The following is a 19,370-nucleotide window of genomic DNA, read 5'->3' as shown; positions in this document are numbered from 1 at the left end:
GTCTGATTAATCAAGCAAAGAATTTAGTTGATTTATTAGACTAATAATTCATTGTAGAATAAAATAATTGGTTATAGAAAATAACTGATTCCACTTATAATTTTATCTTGGTAAACTTAATTTTTGTATTGCTTTCGTAAACAAAATAAAAACATTAATTTGAGAGAGAAAAGTAAACATAGGCTCACTTTTTGGACTCAGGCAGGTCATCAGTGTTTCAGGTTTGTGTGACAACACAGCTGCAGTTGTAAGCCATAAACTCCTTACTCTTGACACCAACCTCAGTTTGCAACCCCTGACCAAAATCTGCATATGTAAGATATCTACTTACAGATGGTACACTAATCACAAGTTAACATCAATGGTAAAAATTTTAAAATAGTCTTCAACTTATAAAACCTAACTTATTTTTTTATCTAAACTTCAGTTGCCTCATCTGTAGCATTTGTATATTGCAACTAACTTACATATTTATTTTTGAGGACTAAATGATAATAAATGTAAAGTTCTCAATATACGGCATTATTATCATTGATGTGTCACAATTTTAAGCTTGTTCACTGGAATACAGAATTTATGTTCTTGTATAAACTATGTTATTAATGATGTAACTAGCCCAGACTAGCCCACAAAGCCATGTGTGACTGAATACTAGAAAGACCAGCTTGGGAGAGCTCAGTGTGTCTATGGTGCTCTCAACTCTCTTGCTAGCCCTAGGGATATTGTGCTTCCTACTTTCAGGTCCTCGTGCCTGAGCCAAGTTTATTTTTCAGATTGATGCAGAGGTTGGAAAGATGTATGTGCCTCACCACATTCCACAGCAAGTTGTAGTTGTGTTTGGGGCCCTTGTTTTCAGCGCAGAGATCAGATCTCTAGCCCAGTGCCTCTGACTCACTAACTCTGTGATGATACCTGGGAAACTCCCTTTGTAGGTCCCATCTCATCCCAGATGATTCTGATGCAGGTAGGGCACAGGTGACATCTTGGGAAACACAGGAATAACAATTTCATAGGGCTGAGGTAGAGGAAACAATTTATTCATGAGAAATTATTGAAATAGAAAGAAACATCAGCTATGGGGGAAGGTTGTAGTGTCCATCAGCAGATATGGTCATTTTATAGTCAGATATATAAAAATGTAGATTTACTCATTTTGGGAATTCTTGCCAAAAATGTAAATAATGAATGTTTCTCTAAGAATGACTCTCATATCTGTGTTATCACCCTTTCTTGCCCTTTCTAACCTCACCATGTGAAGTATTAATAATTAGTGTAATCTGTATTACTATCAATGTTTCATAACCCTGATAACCCCACAGTTAATCTTGGTTATAATAACTACATTTAACACTTCCTATATAATCCATTCACTGACTTGCAGTATTCCTTGGCACCTCTGCATTTATCTGCATTTATCAAGTAATACTGAGTGAAGTAAATAAGAATTTTAAAAAACTTACATATAGAATAATAAAAACTGTTGAATAGTCCAACACGTATATAATAAACATAGGTAAGCATTAGTATTCATAGGTTTTGTCTTTGCTAGCCTTTTAATATCATTATACTGAAATTTTATTTCAAATATCTTAGCATCTCACAATTTGGATATCACAATGAATTCCTCTTGGCATTTTAAAAACTAAAATCAAGATGTAATAGATTTTTTTCCTTCCTACTTTCCATCATGTAAATGAAGACTTTCAGGAAATAGGTTTAGTTTGTAGTTCAACATTCACATATATGTATAATAGGAAAAACTCATCTGCATAGTATGATAACAATGCATTAGGAGACCAGGGTACATTCCGTACTTAATAAAATCTGAGCCACTTTAAAGAATAAAAATTTTAAAACCCATGTAATCTCATTTCTCATCCATATTTAGCATTTAAACAGGACTCTTACTTTGGATTAAGCCATGTTATGTTGTTGCTTTCATCTCAAATTTCTTCCTAACTTAATTTTCATGTAGAGTTCTCTGAAGCTTAGATTGGATATAAATGTACGTATTTATACAAGTGCTTTTAATTAAATAAATATACATACATTAAATATACATACATTAAATATTCAAGTGTTATACAACAAAAGTCAAGCCCCTTCATATCCCTGATACTCGAGGTCTCAAAAAAGATAAAAAGACATCCCGTAAGATATTATTAGAGCATGTCTTCTGCTTCCTGTGGGATTTGGTTTTGAATTTGTGTTACCAATATGGTACAGCTACCCCAACCTGAGAAATCAAAATGAAAACAAAACATAAAGCGGTATGGAACTGGAGAAAGTTACTGCTGAGCAGTAGAGGCCAGTGCCTCAGATGAGCTTTAAAGGGACACACCCACAGTCCAGAATGCACAAGACTTTCAGTAAAACCACTCTCACTGAAGAAAAGATTTGAATGAAAAATTATAAACCATATAAGGAAATAGCATTATAAGGGAAAGTGTAGCCTATAAATTAAAGAACAATGTAAAACTATTTTTAATTATCATGTGTTTTTTAAAAAAAAAATAAAGGAAGGGAAATTGTAAGCCAAGAACAGGACATGGTATTAAAAAATGTGGATTTGCAGAAGAACTAAATAGAAGTTCAAAAATAAAAAAAAGTGAGTATATTTAAAATTAAAATAAATGAACCAATTGAATAATAGAATAGATAAAGATGAAGATAAAATATGTAATTGGAATTACTATATTTGAGAATATTGTCAGAATTCAGAACAGACAGAAAGGGAATGTAAGACATGAGTTTAGAATAAGAAGCTCTAAAAAAAAAATTCTGCAGAAAGACTGGAGAAAGTGTGTAAGAGGCCATGTGTGAAGAGAAATGAAGGCTAAGAGTTTCTATGAGTCTTTAGATTACAGAACCAAACTAACTCCTGAGCATGATGAAGAGAAACAAACAAAGCCACACCAACAAAGGATCTGAAATAACGTAAATATCTGTTTTATCTACTACAATTTTGATCAGATTCATTTATAAAGTGAACACACTGAATTCAACTTCAATTGATAACATTATTGAAAAGTGCAGCAAGGGGTGCCAGTGGTCTTACTGTTAAATTCAGTATTGATACTCAGCTGAGTGTAAAATCATGTTGTGATAATTCACTCAATGCATTAGACGTCATTTAGACAAGCAGATCTATATCACAGTGCTATATATACCCAAGTCCTTTGTTATTATTTATTCCATTTATCATTTTAATGGTCATTAAGTAAAATTCCTCCATATTGAAGCATACTTCATTATTCCCACAAAAATAGCCTTTTACAATGAATATATTCTATAATTACCAAAGAGAAATGTTATAGAGGATTAATTCATCATGAAAATATTAATATAATGAGCTCCCTTTATATCAGGCACTATGCAAAACATTATCATTAAATTATAAATAGTTTACATAAATAAATATTATACTTATTTAAAATAAATAAAATATTACCTCAGGTAGTTTATCTTATAGAAACATTCATTTTCGACTAGCTATAATAATTTGGACACCTTATTATAGAGAGGTACATCGAATGCATAGAATGATGCAGACAACAGAGGAAAAAATGACTTGCAGTTTCTAAGTGTGTTGGGAGAGTTAAGAAATTAAAAGAGACTTTAAAAACCCATTTTTGGAGTAGGATCAAAGAAGGTAGAGCAGTAAGGACCTCCAAAAAGTTGCTTCCCCATAAAAGCAACAAAAAAATGGAGCGAGTTGACTTTGTAACAACTTTGGGAATTCACCAAAGGCTTGCTGAACCCAAGGAGCATTTATTCAAGAAAAACACCTCAATCTTGATAGGAACAAGGAACTTTGTGGCATTTTAAATTTACCTAATCTTAATCCTGCTCTCCAACAATATGGTAGCCTTGAAAATAACAGCTCACATTCCCAGTGCAGTCTATCTCCTAAGATCCAGTGATTGTCTAGTTGTGGTCCAATCATCTTTTAAAACCAGCTATCCTAAAATTTATAATAATAAGATGTGTATGGGTTTCGTTCATTTTTAGCTTTATTGAAGATGTACGTCTGTGTCCTTTTTAAACAAAATGTTCTGCTAATGAGACTGGAAATAGGTCTTCGTTTTTATTTTGGATTTCAAAACCCAGATTCTTTTCAACTGGAAGGAGAACTTCTTTTAGTTCTTCATATATTAAATTTATAAATGTTGACAACAAATCATAGAGTCACATAATTTGCAGATAATGAGCCTGTTGTTGTTTTAGCTCATTTTATAATACTTGGTGATAAAAGTATGCTGACATTTTATGGTTTAAAGAAGAATCTTCTTCAAAAAAGTAACATTTCCATATAAATTAATACTGGTGAAAGCAACTAGCTTATATAATCCTTGTGAAAGTGTAATAGCAGAGGTTTCATAGGAAAAAGACAGAAGTATAAAAAATATTTTGCTGTCGAGCTAAAAGAGCCCACATCTAATTATGCACAAAAATAGTTATTATAATCAAAATACAATGAACTACATTTTAGAAATATTGGGAGAGAGTTGTTTAAATGGTGGGAAGCTGTGTGTGTGTGTATTGTATTTATACACACATATGGCCCTCATTATTGAAAGTGCTGTGTTAATTCTCATTTGCTTTCTTTCCTAAACACGTAAAATTTCAAAAAGGAACATTTAACATGTAGCAAAATAGTCTTGTTTCTTATATACATACACACAGCGACACACTGCCACACACACATATAGATCAGCACATTAATAGAATGATTAATTGATTGATCAGTAGGTAGATTAGATTAGATAGATGCAGTATGTAGAGTGTACAGTCTTTCCTATTAAGGTAAGGGCACTTATGGGGAAGACATGGGATACTTAGATATGAAATGAGAATGTTTGTGCATGTACAGCCAAGGCTAAAATGGTAAAGCCCAATCCCAATGAGCTTTCCTTGCCAGTAAAGCAGCCACTTCACCTGCAGCAGTTGCCACACAAGGAAATGCTCACAAAGAATTCTTCTCAGGACTCACTCTCAATTACTTTTCTAGACCTATAAGGATATTTAGATCATTGCACATTCCAATTGCAGAAGTACAAAATCCAGCCTGTACACCAGAAGACATGCAGAATCTTGTGCTTCCTCAGCCCCACCCCTACCGGGCTCCCCAGACTGCTGTCTGCCACTAAAGATTGGTTTGCATTTTCCAGAATTTATATAAATGGAATCATACGTTATGTATGATTTTTTTGTCTGACTTCTTTCACACAGCATAATTAGTTTTAGTTTTCTCCATTTTACTGTGTGCGTTAATTCTTCATTACTTGTTACTGCTGAGTAGTATTTCATTGATGACTATACCATCATTTGTATGTCCATTCACATGTTAATGTACATTTGTTCTGTTCTAAGTTTTGGAAAATCTACAGGTAAATCTACTATAAATATTTATGAACAGTTATTTGTATTGACATAAGTTTTTATCTTGGAGGAGTGAGGGGCATAACATCTTAGCCATGGAATAGCTGGATAATGTGGAGATTAACGTTGAGCATTTTAAGAAACAGCATGACTGTTTTCCAAAGAGTTTTCCCATTTCACATTCACACTAGCAGTGTAAGGAGAGCCCCCGGTATGGTCAGTTTTTTAAAATTGTAGATGTTCTAATAAACCTGTTGTGATCTCTCATTGCAGTTTCAATTTTTGTTTCTCCAATAACTTAATGACGTTGAGCATCTATTCATGGGCTTATTTGAAATCTATATAATTTCCTTTTTGAAGTATCTGTTCAAATATGTTGCCCAAGAGTAGAATTTGTTAATTTTGAAGAAGTCTAATTTACCAGATTTTAATGAATCATGCTTTTGGTATTATATTTAAGAAATCATTGCCTAATCCAGAACAGAAATTTTAAACTATGTTTTTTCCCTGTATTTTTCACAATACTCTCTCTGATGATCCATTTGGAGTTAATACTTGTTTTAAGAGTGAAGTATAGATGAAAGTTATTTATTTATTTATTTATTTTTGAGGAAGATTAGCCCTGAGCTAACATCTGCTGTCAATCCTCCTCTTTTTGCTGAGGAAGACTGGCCCTGAGCTAACATCCATGCCCATCTTCCTCCACTTTATATGTGGGACACCTGCCACAGCATGGCTTGGCAAGTGGTGCCACATCCGGCACCCGTGCTCCGAACCTGCAAGCCCCGGGCCGCCGAAGTGGAATATGCGAACATAACCGCTGCGCAAACCGGCCGGCCCATGAAAGTTATTTTTAAATGAATATCCAGTTTATTCCAGGATCATTTTTTGAAAATACTATTCTTTATCTACTGCATTCTTTCACGCCTTTATCAAAAAATAAATCGGCTATGTATGTGTGGATCTATTTCTGTATGTTCAGTTCTGTTGGTCTGTTTATATGTTTTGACGCTAATATCACACTGTCTTCATGACAGTAGTTTTATAACATCATGAAATCAGTAGTGTAAGTCCTCTAACTGGTAATTCTTACTCAAAATTATTTTAGCTACTCCAGGCTCTTGCTATTTTAACATGCAAATAAAATTAAATTGCCAGTGTGTATATTTTTAAAAGGGTATTTGGATTTTTATTGGTATTGCATTGAATCTGTAACTAAATTTAGGGAAAGTTGACCTATTACCAATATTTAGTCTTGAGATACATGAACATGGCATATCTCTCCATCTTTTCAAGTCTTCTTCAAGTTTTCTCAGAAACAGTTTTTAGTTTTCAGAGTGTAGATATGTATATTTTATCAGACTTATTTCTATGTAGTTGATAGTTTTCTGATGGTATAAAAACGATATTAATTTTTAAATTTAATTTCTATTTTTTCTTTGTTAGTATATAGAGATAAAATCATTTTTGTAGTGATTTTGTTTCTGTAACTTCGCAAAAATTATTTCTAATTTTTAGTAACTGTTGATGATCATGTTGTCTGTCAAAACTACATTGTTAGTTCTTCCTTTCCAATATGGATACATTTTATTTCTTTTTATTGGTTTGTGGCACTGCGAGATCCTCCAGAATAATGCAGAACATAATTGGTGAATAACCGATGTTTTCCTAAATGAAAGGAAAGTTTTCCTACTTTCAGTATTTTCTCTTATCTATGTCCTTCAGAAGTTTGCCTTATGATGTGTCTAGGTGTATCTGTTTGTGTTTGTCCTACTTGGAGTATATTGAGTTTCTTGTATTTCTGGGTTAATGATTTTCCTTGAATATTTGAAAGCTTTTAGCTATTATTTCCTCAAATAATAATGTCATCCCCCTTCTCTCACCCCTCTTCTTCTTGGATTTTCAATACACATATGTTGATACACTTGGCATTGTCTCACAGGTCTCGAAATTGCTTTGATTTTTTTCCAACATTTTTTTATTTCTGTTTTTCAAATCGGTTTCTATTGATCTATGAGTTTACTATTTCTTCCTTCTTGTTCTGTTTTCTCTTCTTTTCAAATCTAGAAGCTCCATTTGGTTCTTATTTTCTAATTTCTGTTTCTCTATTGAGGTTGCCTATTTGTTAAGATGTTGCCATAATATTTTTCTTTAACAAATTGTTTGAACGTATTTATAATAGCTCCTATTGATTCTTTGTTGGCTAAATCTATCACCTTTATTCCTTCAGAGTTAGTTTCTATTAACTGCTTCTCCTTCCCTCCTCCCCTCTCCAGGAATGGATAACGTTTTGCTTTTTTGTCTATGTGTATGTGTCTCATAATTTTGGGTTGAAAATTAGACATTTTACATAAAACATTTCATCAGCTCTGTATTCATTTTTTCTGATACTTTATTATTTTGTTTTATTGTAACATTCCTCACATAAACTGCAGGATGTGTCTCTCCTGTGGTGTGCAGCCACTGATGTCTCCACTAAGTTTTTTTTCTTCTAATTCCTATTTTTGTTTTTTGCCTAGCTTCCAAGAGATAACATTTGTATCTTTATACTTTTATGGCTAACCAGTGATTTGGAAAGATTATGTGACAATATCTCAAACCCATAGGCTTCTACTATGCACTGATTGATCTGTTCAGCCAGTTCTCAGGGTCCATTGTTTTTTTTCTACTACACTTTGGAGGGTCTTCCCTGTTCATGTGTAGTTTCCCATTCAGCAACGTATGTGTGGAGACCTAATTTAGCCCTTATTTGGCTATCTCCTTTCTAGGGTCAGTCTGTTAAATCTGTCGGTTGTCTGAAAATTTCCCCAACAAGTATCACAATCTCAACTGACAAACTATAATATTTGCCCCATTTGTTTTCACCAAGTTTGTTATTTTTTATTGTCATTGTCACAAGTTTATGCTACCCAGCCCCAGTGGATTCCAGGCATTTTGGTATCAAAGGTGTTGGGTTTCATTTTCAGGCCTACATGGGTAAAGTAATTATTTTCACTGACCACTGAGGGTGAAGTTGGAAGGTGGGAGCACACTGAGGCAGCATGACCACAGACTCCCAGTGCTCTTATCCAAATGTCTAGCAGGTTTTGAAGGATAACGTTTCTCAATTTGTCATCTGTCTTTAGTCAGTCTCCAGAGCCTTGAAATGGTTGTTTTTGACAATCTTTTCAAGTTTTAAACTTGTTTTATGCAAATAAAGCTTATTAAACTCTTCATAAGTCTGTATTACTGTTTTCTGTATCATTCAGGATTTTGGTAGATAAAAGATAGTAAAAAAACCTAACTGGGAATTTGAGGATATTAAAGTTAAGGATCTATTTAGAAAAACATAAGGCCCTTTTTGAGATAATACAAATGTGTATATATATATATATATATATATATATTTGGCGAGGCAGTACCTAGGCCTGGGGAGATAAGGGAAAGGTGCTGTTATAAGAATCATTAAAAAGTATGTATATGGACAAGGATGTCTGACAACATATGTATTCTTTGGCAAAGTGTCTTAGTGAACCCTTAGCAACCTCTGCAGGAAAAGAGTTGGAAAATAAACACCATCACCTCATTCTCTTCCTATGCTCTTTTCTCCTGCTAGTTTCTTTCGTAGAATGACTCCAAGAGGAAGCAAGAGGGTAAGGTAGTTTTTCATGAAGTGCATACAAGTCAGTATCCCAGACACAGGACACAGTGTAGAAGGATGAAACTTAGATCTAGTGGGGGAAACGTAGATATATAGCATATTTTGTAAGGAGCATCATATGTGACTGGTTTCCCTGTTGAATTATAATCAATTTCTTGGAATTTTTTTTCAGAGGCAAGACATAAAATAAATGATTATGGTGTTTATTCCATTTCGTACCATATTAAATGTATTTTATGTTAAATAGCTGTGTAGAACAAATTTTCTTTTTACTATTGAGCTACGCTTAAAATTATGAAGCACAAATGAGAGTATAATGGACATTGTAGAAAGTCTAAATGGAAACAAATGCTTAATATTATATTTTGAAACAAGCCACATTAAGCTTTGTGCCTTTTGATAGTTTTTGAGAACTTTCTTCTCCATAATAACAACTGAAAGATCTTTTTAACATAGTGAGCTATAAAGAATGTTTTACAAATTCTTAATCCACAGAAAAAGATTTAGTTTAAATATATCTATTTTGATTTAGTCTTTTGAATAATATATTAATTCTGTATAATGTACTCTCTCTGTGTTGCTGAATATATGATTTTATTCAAACTCTTTCTCTAAATTTCTCTTTAGAATGCATTAAATTTCAACTAATTTGCAAGAGAAGTGATTCAACTATTCTCTTTGTCATTTTCCATTAATCTTGTAATATGTTAAAATGTATATTAGAAAAGAATTATCAACCTTCAGTTTTGAATATGAAATTAACATGATATTAGGAAGTACACTTTAGACTGGAAGTTGGGAAACTGAATTGGAATCATGCTTATGCTACCTACTACATTGTCTATGACAATGTCTGTGACATTAAACATATTCTGGTGTATGTGCTTCATTATGTAAATCTGACTTATCCTCTATGTTACCTTGAGTACAAAGCCAAACAGTGAAGTTAAGACTTTAGAAGGAAGTCCAAGTAGGCAAATTTTCCGGGGCATCAGTGCAGTATAGTTATAGACAGCAATTTCAGGTACCCGTTTAATTCTAATATACAGTTTTAGCATTTATCTGACTAGCAGTTGCACACAGATTCAGATAACTTGGACAAAATGTGGCACATAAATGGTAGTTTAGGCTCAGAATTCAATTCCTGCGGGGGTTAAAACAACAGGCAATATAATGTCAGAAAGCCTAGTGTAGAGGAAGAAAACACTAGGCAAGATTACATTAGGGTACTTTTCAGCTATATAAAACAAGAAAGGGGGCTTTTTAAAATTGAGAAAATAGGAAAAATACCTTTGTCAAAATCCAAGTGCAAGATTAAAGTGTATGAGTAGGTATCTGATGGTAACAAGAGAAAAATTTCAGAGTTTCAGGTGAGTCTGAAAGTGTTAGTCTGGTGCAGTTCAAACCTATGCTTCCTGTATATGGAATGCATGTAAAAGACTTAGGTGAAATTAAGACTGCTGTGGTGAGAGTTGAAATATAGAGTAGTATTGATGACTCAAAATTTCCTGAATTCAGGTTACCTCGATTTTGAGATTTGGAACAAATGAAATGAGTCTATTTTGCAAAAAGAAAATCTTCCTTGAACACATGTATTTATCACCAAGAATGTATCCCCTGTACAGGGCAATTATAAATAACAAATATGTATTTAAAAATCCAAATGAAATTGTAAGAATTCAATTACATGATTTCATTATGGTCAAGTGAAATACATAAGGAGACAGAAAATGTAGAAATATACATTTTAGGCATATTTTCCCGCATCTTAATAAATTGGTGAATATAGATATTTTAAGTAGTGAAGCACAGATATCATCAATTAGATTTAATTGATTCATTTATGTTTATAAAAACATTTACTCTAATACATTTAAATCTTCAGATATTCTCATCTACAATTGGTGAGAATGCGAATTGTTATCAAGTTTTGGAGGGCAGCTTTGCCTAAGTAGTAACACTTAAATTGTACATATCGTTTGGCTCAAGAATTCTTTTTTAAAGGCTATTGCTTAATAGCCTTTAAAAGAAAAAAAATTAAATGTACTAGAAAAATGATGACAAGACAATTGTACCACCAGTATAGGAATGGTTACATACATACACAAACTAACGTACTTGAATAGTTTTATATGCACAGAAACAAAAGTTCAAAATTAAAATACATACATGGGTGAGCCTGGTGGTGTAGTGGTTAGGATCGTGCCTTCTGCTTCTGTGGCCCAGGGTTTGTGGGTTTGGATCCCAGGAATGGAGCTACATACCACTCACCAAGCCATGCTGTGGCAGCACCCCACATATAAAATAGAGGAAGATTTGCACAGATGTTAGTTCAGGGACACTCTTCCTCAAGCAAAACGAGGAAGATTGGCAACAGATGTTAGGTCAGAGCTGGTCTTCTTCAACAAAACAAAAACAAAAACATACACACAGAGATTCTATCTGTTTGGGTTTTCTTATGACTATGTACACAGGTTTCATTTCAGGTTTTAGGATGATGTCTCTGAGATGGTTAACCCTGAATGTCTCTAGAAAAACCATTGGAGCTGGAGAAGAGTGAAGATCCAATTTTCATGTTTTATTTTATGTATTTTTTATGTTTGACTTATTTTTAATGAACATTTATTTAGATATTATTTATTAATTTAAAAAACTGAAAAATAAGACAAAAATGATCTCATATTACATACAATTTATTACACAAGAATAAGAAAATGTGAATGATATGTATAACATTTTGTGACATTGGAATTCTTCAGGCATCAAGTAACTTTTAACTCAATTATATTTTGAAAATAATACCAACATATTTCTGAAATACAAAGAAGCAGCACTTGATATTATTAAACTTGAAGGAGATTATTTCTAGCTTGGAATGCCTACAATTCTCATAAAAGAAAAAGAATCATGCTGTTTACAATAGCAAGGAATCAAGAGACATTTTTCTTTCACCAAATATGGAAACTTTACTGGTTTGTTCATTTGGAGTGTATACTAAAAAATGAGATTAGAAATATAGCAGAAGGATTAATTCCTCAGAGTATATTCCAACAAATTGACATGTAGTAGAATACAATGATAGCATTTGTAGTTATTTTTAGCTACTTAATGAGGAATGAACTATACTGAAATTTGCATTTTAATTACGTGATCCTACCCACTAAGGGATGATTGAATTTTATTCACAGATTGAACAAGAGGCAGATTGAGAAGAATGACTAAAATGATATGCTTAATATGTATTTGTTTTAATGACTAAAATTCTGAAATTAAAACAAATAAAGTTTATTTGGATTTCTTGCACTCTGTATACTAGTTTATTTTGTTCCATGAGCAAAACCATAAATGCAGTATGTGTATCAAAGCATATTAAAAGATAACAATAGTTATGATTACATAATTTAAAAAGCTTAAATATTTATGATGATGCAATGTTTTAAGATAACCAGAGGTGTTGAGCAGAAATCTAGAGGAAGAAGGGAACTGTGGCTGGAGGAAGAAAAGCAGGAATAAACACTTATCAGTTTATTTTGGCATTTAGTTCAATTAAAGTATCTAGGGCTTCCATGTGGAGAAGCTCTTCTGCTATAACTTTTATAGGCAAATTAAAAGGAGGATGGAGGAGAAGACATTACTAAGGACACTGACAATAAACATCACATTTTTAATAGGTGTTAGATTACTTGTTAGAGGTAGAGAGGTGAGAAATTGTCATTTCATAAGAACTATCCAAAAGTGTCCAATCACTCTTTGAAGAATACCTAATGTCTTTACAAGAAAGCAACATTCAGAGTCCAATCAAGAGACAGAAAACACATCAGTTATTTGAAAGGAGAGAATTTGATGTAAAAACTTTAGCTGGATATAAAGTGTTAAGTAAGTAACTGAAAAGGTAAAAAGAGATTACTAGGGGTATCAGGGAGGTAGCAGGAAGCAGCCCCCATACCTAGGTTTGAAAGGAAAAAGGAAAGAGGCAGTGACTGAGTCAAGTATTCTAGAAAAGCAGAACCAATAGGGGACAGATATAGAGATAGATATGGGTATAGATGATATAAATTTAGATATAGATGTGGATATAGATATAGGGGATTTATTTTAAGGAATTGTCTCACGTGAATGTTGGGGCTTGCTACTTTGAAGTCTGTAAGACAGGCAGCAGGCGGGAAACTCAGGCAAGATTTAAGGTTATAGTCTTGAGGCAGAAATACTTCTCCAGGAAATCTCAGTTTTTGCTCAGAAGACCTTCAATTGACTGGAAGAGGCCCACTCACATTGTGAAGGGTAAATTGCTTTACTTAAAGTTAGCTTACTGTAAGTGTTAATTACATCTACAAAATAGCTTCACAGAAACATTGAGACTAGTGTGTAACCAAACAACTGGGTACCTTAGCCTAACTCAGTTGACACATAAAATTAACCAGCACAACGGGACGGCCCAGTGGCATAGTGGTTAAGCACTGCTTATCAAGCCATGCTGTGGCAGATATCCCACATGTAAAATAGAAGATAGACACAGATGTTAGTTCAGGATCGATCTTCCTCAGCAAAAAGAAGAGGATTAGTGGTGGATGTTAGCTCAGGGCTAATGTTCCTCTAAAAATAAAATTAACCATCACAAGTAGGAATAATTAAAACATAAAAACTTAAGTGAGAGGTCTTTGAGAAAATGAAACTCAGACTTCTGAGGAGAATGCACTGCTTAGCTGGCCCTGGTGTTTCTGAGCTAGAGGAGACACGTTATGGGACAGGGCACAATGAATCTGGTCCTGAAAATGTTGGAACACCATAAATGGGATAGAACTGCTACTACAGGAGGGAATTGCTGAAGAAGCCTTTCTGAGGTGGTGCTCACAGGCAGCATGAGCAGACAGGATGTCAAATAGGGAGCAAATTGGAAGTAGCTGAGAATAAACAACAAAGTTCCTTCATCCTTGCAGCCTCCTTCTTTAGTCCACTTCCACCATTTTCCAGAGGTCACAAAGTTAGAAGCAATTAGCAAAATGTCATCAATGTAGTGGACCCGTGTTACATTGTGCAGAATATCAAGATGATCATGCTGTCAATGGACTGTACTATGGGAAAGAACAGGAGAGTTGACATGCCCTTGAGGCAAGCTTGTAACAAGTATACATCACCTGCCTTCCAGATACCACTCAAAATTAATTCTCAACTATTCATTCCCTCCTTTATCAACTCCAGCTGCATAAGTCTCCTTGCTGCTCATCTAGCTTACCAAGTGCGTTCTCAACTCAAGGACTTGGCATTTGCTTTTGTGTCCGCCCATACACCTTTCTACCTGATAAGCATCTAGTCATTCACTTCATTTAGATCTGACAAATATCATCCCAGAGTTACACTTTTCCAGAATATTGTAACTAATATGGTAACTCAATCATTCCATGATTCTCTGTGCCACTCACCCTGCTTTATTTTTCTGCATATCACTTATCACTGCCTAAAGTGATAGTATACATACTAAACTATACAAGTGATACTATGCTATACATTTGTTTAGTTCGTTATTATTGACTTCACTTGCAGGAATACAAACTTGTAAGAGTAGGGATCTTGTCTGTTCACTGATCTTTCCCTCATGACTGTAACTCCACCTGGCATATTGTCAAATCAAAATAAATTTGTTCAATGAACAAATGAATCTTGGCATGCATAATCCAAGTGTCAATGTGACTATGCCAGTAAGATACAGTAAAAATTTCACAATATGTCGTAAAAAAAGAAGTAAAAAAAATGAAAATGCGCTCCTCTGGAAAAGTCAAAATAAATTAAGAACATAAGGCCCATGAAAACAGAAATCTTTCTGCTCTTTTATCATTATACCCAGTATACCTGGACCTAAGTCTGGCAAATAGTAACTTCTTAATAATTAACTAAATTAATTAAGAAAAGTCAAAGTGAAAGATAGTACTTATCAGTGCCTAAGTTGTTATAATGTCTGCATTTAAAACTTTATAACTTTGTGATTTTTATTATAAAACTGTAAAACATTACAAATAATTGGAAAATAGCCAAAAAAGAGAAAATCTTCTACCACCATAACAAAAAAGATAACAGCAATGATATAGCTAAATATATCTATAATTTGTTGTCTCCTAATTTTTTTCTGTGAAGTTCATTTTTTTAACCAAGGAATTTTCGTTTCTGTGTGTTCATTTCATATCTTAAGTATTTTCTGCTATTCTATTTATGATAGCTATTTTAAAATCTATATAATATTCACATTATTTTCTCACTTACTGGATTTTTCTCTATGATGTTTTCAAAAAACCCATCTCCCCCCACCAAAAGTAAGCTGCTTAAAATAATGTATATCATGTAAATTCACAGTTCTTCAGGCCAGAATTCCTCCATAACTTAGCTCGTTCTTCTGCTCAGGATCTCTCATGGTGGCAATCAAGTTGTTGGCCAGGCTGTGTTCTCATCTAGAGGCTTGACTGAGATAGAATCCACTTTCAATCTCATTAGGTTGTTGCAGAATTCAGTTTCTTGTAGCTTTATGACTGAAGGCTGTGGCTTCTTACCAGTTTTCAGCTGGAGTTCTCAAATACTGAATACCCTCTGCAATTCCCTATCAAGTGGCTCTCTCCATAGGCGTTCGCATCATGGCTGTTTGCTTCTTCAATGCCAGCTGGTAATAATCTCTAGAGTGTGCTAACAAGACAGAATTTTGCTAGCCAAATATTCTATTAATTAGAAGCAAGTCACAGGTCCCTCAAGGGGAGTAAAATTTTTAAGGACATGACTATGTGACTCATTTGGGGTCACTTGTGTATATATTATCCACCATAAAACCACACAAAACAAAAGAAAAATACACAAACATCCAAAAAATAACCCTAAACTTATTTTTCTTATTGCTTCTTATAGAATTTCAATATTTCATAGTATTTTCCTCATTGGCAGATGAAATACATTCCTATGGTTGCTGTGACAAATTACCTCAAACTCGGTGGCTTAAAACAATACACATCTATGTTCTTACAGTTCCTGAGGCCAGAAGTCAGAAATGAGTTTCACTGGGCTGAGATCAAGGTGTCAGCAGGTGAGCTCTCTGCAGAAGCTCTAGAGAAGAATCCATTTCTTTATCTTTTCCAGCTTTGAGAGGTTGTCCTCTTTCCTTGACTCATGGATCCACTGTCATCACCTTTTCTTTCCCTGCATCTGTTGCCGCATCACCTTTCTCCTTTTCTGTTCTCAGATTTCCCTCTGCCTCTCTCTTACAGGGACACTTGTGATTAAATTCATGCTCACCCAGAAAATGCAAGGTAATCTCCCCAATCATGATTCTTAACCTAATCACTTCTGCAAATTTGCTGTCACCATATAAGGTGACATGTGCAGGTTCCAGGAATTCGTTGGGTATTAGGGGGGACACTATTTAGCCTACCACAGCAGGTATTCAAAATTTATGGGCCTATTTGAATAATAATTTAATTTTAGCTACTTTCAAGGGTAACATCAAGCAGTACAAAATGAACCACTAAAGTGTACACGTCCTCGCTCATTCACCCTTTCATTGGTCCTATTATTTCTGGATTTTAGTCAGCTTGGCTTTTTGTTAACCTCATCTAGATTTTCATCTGGGCTCTTCTTCCTTAGGCCTTCTGTGCAAGTAGGTTTAGTTTTTAAATTTTTCTCCTTTTTCTGAAATAACCACACTTCCATTTTTGTTTTTTTAATGCCTAATTGTTACATAAAATTTAGAAAGTACTAAAGTAGAAATAAACAATTATTTCACTTCCCAAGGACAACCACTATAAACACGTTTTATTTTTTCCAGTTTGTTTTAGCAAATGGTTATTGTTAATTTTTTGTTTCAGTAATCATATTGTATAAATAACAATGCTTTATACTGTATAATTTAACTTTTATATTATATGCATGTTTTGATTCTCTGTTATGGAGATTCTATATTACAGAGCATCAGAGCGGTTATGCTCTCATTAACAGCACTATGATAAATATCATTTCACTTACAACTGCTCGATGTTTCAGATTTGAATTTGAGACGTATTCTAGGAATGGATTTTTATTTCAAATATAATGAATATTTTAAATTCTTTTGATTCTAATTGCAAAAGTGAATTACAAAAGGGGGGCCCTAGTTTACAGTGCCTGTACAGTGTGTGAAGGTATCTATTTCTCTGCTTTCATCTCTGGGTCAGTATAAGACACAGACCTCACAGGAAGAAGTCAGTTTGGGCCTCTTGCTCATTTTACTAAACTCCCATTATCTTCTGCCTTTCATGTGCCTGTGATTTAACCCCTTTCTAGTTGAAATGTAGTAGTTCTTGCTCATCAGCCTCCCTTGTAGGAGTGTCTGTGGAAAAATAGAATGGTTGTATTAGTTTTCTTTTTCTGCTATAACAAATTAAAACAAACATAGCATTTAAACACAGATTTATTATCTTACATTTCTGCAGGCTAGAAGTCTCACATGGGTTTCAGGGGCTAAAACTAAGATGTTGGCAGCATTGTGTTCCTTTTTGGAGGCTCTAAGGGAGAATTTGTTTCCTTGCTCAAACTTTTCCAAGGTTGTTGGCAGAGTGCCATTCCTGTGGTAGACCTGTGCAGCTCTGAGGTCCCTGGTTCCTTGCTGGCTGTCAGCTGAAGGCCATTCAAGATTCTAGAGATTGCTTTATTGCTTGGCTCTCTTCTTCCCTATTCAAAACCAGGAATGGTGGATTCAGTCCCTCTAATGTTTTGAATCTGTGCTCTTTCTTCTTTCACATCTCTCTGATGGACTCGTCTGTTTCCTTCTTCCACTCTTAAGAACTTGTGTAATTAAATTGATCCCTAACCCCATAACGCATGATAACGCCTCCATCTCAAAGTCCTTAACTTTAATCACATCTCCAAAGTCACTTTTAGCATGTAAAGGAACATAGTAACACGTTCTGAGGATTAGAGTATGGACATATTTAGAAGATATAATTCTGCCCACCAAGAGGGAGATGGAGTGGAGAGCATATATAGGATGTGAAGCTGGACACAGCTCATGTTTACTGTGGGCTTTACAGGGGTTATTTATCCTTCTGGACTTCAATTTCCACAGCCGTAGATTCTAGTTAAGGGAAGCAAACAATGAACAAATATATATTTACAGGGAAAGTATCAAGTTGTTCCCTGTAAAGGAGACTGGGTGGCAATTTTAGCCTGTGTGGTGAACAAAGATATTATCCAAGAGGTGAGATATAGATGGAAGGGAGGCACCTGCCTGGGAAAGATGTAGAAGAAGGGCAGAGGAAATATCTAGTGCAAATCTGTTGAGGGGTAACCAATCTTGGCTTTCTCATAGAATTAAAGTGATTGTGGCTATAGAGAACTGGATGATGAAGAAAGTGGTCCAAGGTGACCCTGAAGAGGTAGGCAACTGCTAGGTCATGTGGGGTTTTGCAATCCAGGGTAATGGGATTGGGAGTTATTAATTGAAATGGAAAGACAGAGGGGTAAGCCGGACTGTAAGGATAAAGAGGTACCATTCCCTAAGACGTGGTTATTTAATGAGAATTTTACATTCTCTTCTATTTGCTTTTGTTGTGTTATAGTAGTAATTTCATACTTTCTTGTTAGATTTTATCAAATCTTTCAAGTAAATATAACATCCCTTGAAATAATAAATCATGTTATGCCACATACCCATGCCCCTTGGGCAACAGTTCATACATTCAGAGGTAGGAAAGCATCCTCACCACATGGCTGGGGCTATCTCTATCCTTAGATAGAGCCTTACAGGCACAAGGTGATTGATTCAAGTATTAACATCACAAGTCTTCCAACAACTCTAAGAGGTGTAAAGGGTGGGAGAAGGGGGTTCTTACTCTTTATCTCCTTAAAAATATTTTGTTCAAACAAATTTAAACAAGTTTTACTACAGCCACTATTAGAGATGATAAAAGGCAAAACTGTAACATCAATTGCTTTATAATTTTTTAAAGTAGAGAATAGTTGAAATAGAGAGCATAATAAGTAAGCACTGACATAAACTTAAGTTGATTAAAAAATCTGTTTATTTGTAATTCCACAACCTAAGATGGCAAAGCCTAATTTGATCAATTATCCTGACAAGTATATATTGATGACTAATTGGTACAAGTAATTGAGTACACACAGACATTTATTGATTGAGAAGTTAATTTGGCAATATAACATTAGAAAACCTACAAATATTTCATTTTGTTATGTGAAAATCTTAAGATTGATGAGAGAAAAAAATGGATTTGCACTAAATAATGAGTTACATCCCTCTGATCTCATATCCAGCAGCTTTCCATCTTGTTTCCCTCTGCTGTGGCCATGCTGATATACTGGCCATCTCTCAAACACACTG

General features: G+C 34.3%; 1 protein-coding gene across 3 annotated transcripts in view; it reads left to right on the top strand.

Annotated features, from left to right (window-relative positions):
• The window catches only part of SNTG1 (syntrophin gamma 1), an 852,347-nt gene that overhangs the window by 691,781 nt on the left and 141,196 nt on the right, over window positions 1-19,370 (top strand). The gene's annotated exons all lie outside the window — the stretch shown is intronic.

This window comes from Equus asinus, chromosome 12, assembly GCF_041296235.1.
Source record: "Equus asinus isolate D_3611 breed Donkey chromosome 12, EquAss-T2T_v2, whole genome shotgun sequence".
Classification (NCBI taxonomy): Eukaryota; Metazoa; Chordata; class Mammalia; order Perissodactyla; family Equidae; genus Equus; species Equus asinus.
The sequence above is the reverse complement of the archived record's forward strand: the minus strand, read 5'-3'. Positions and strand labels throughout refer to the sequence as shown.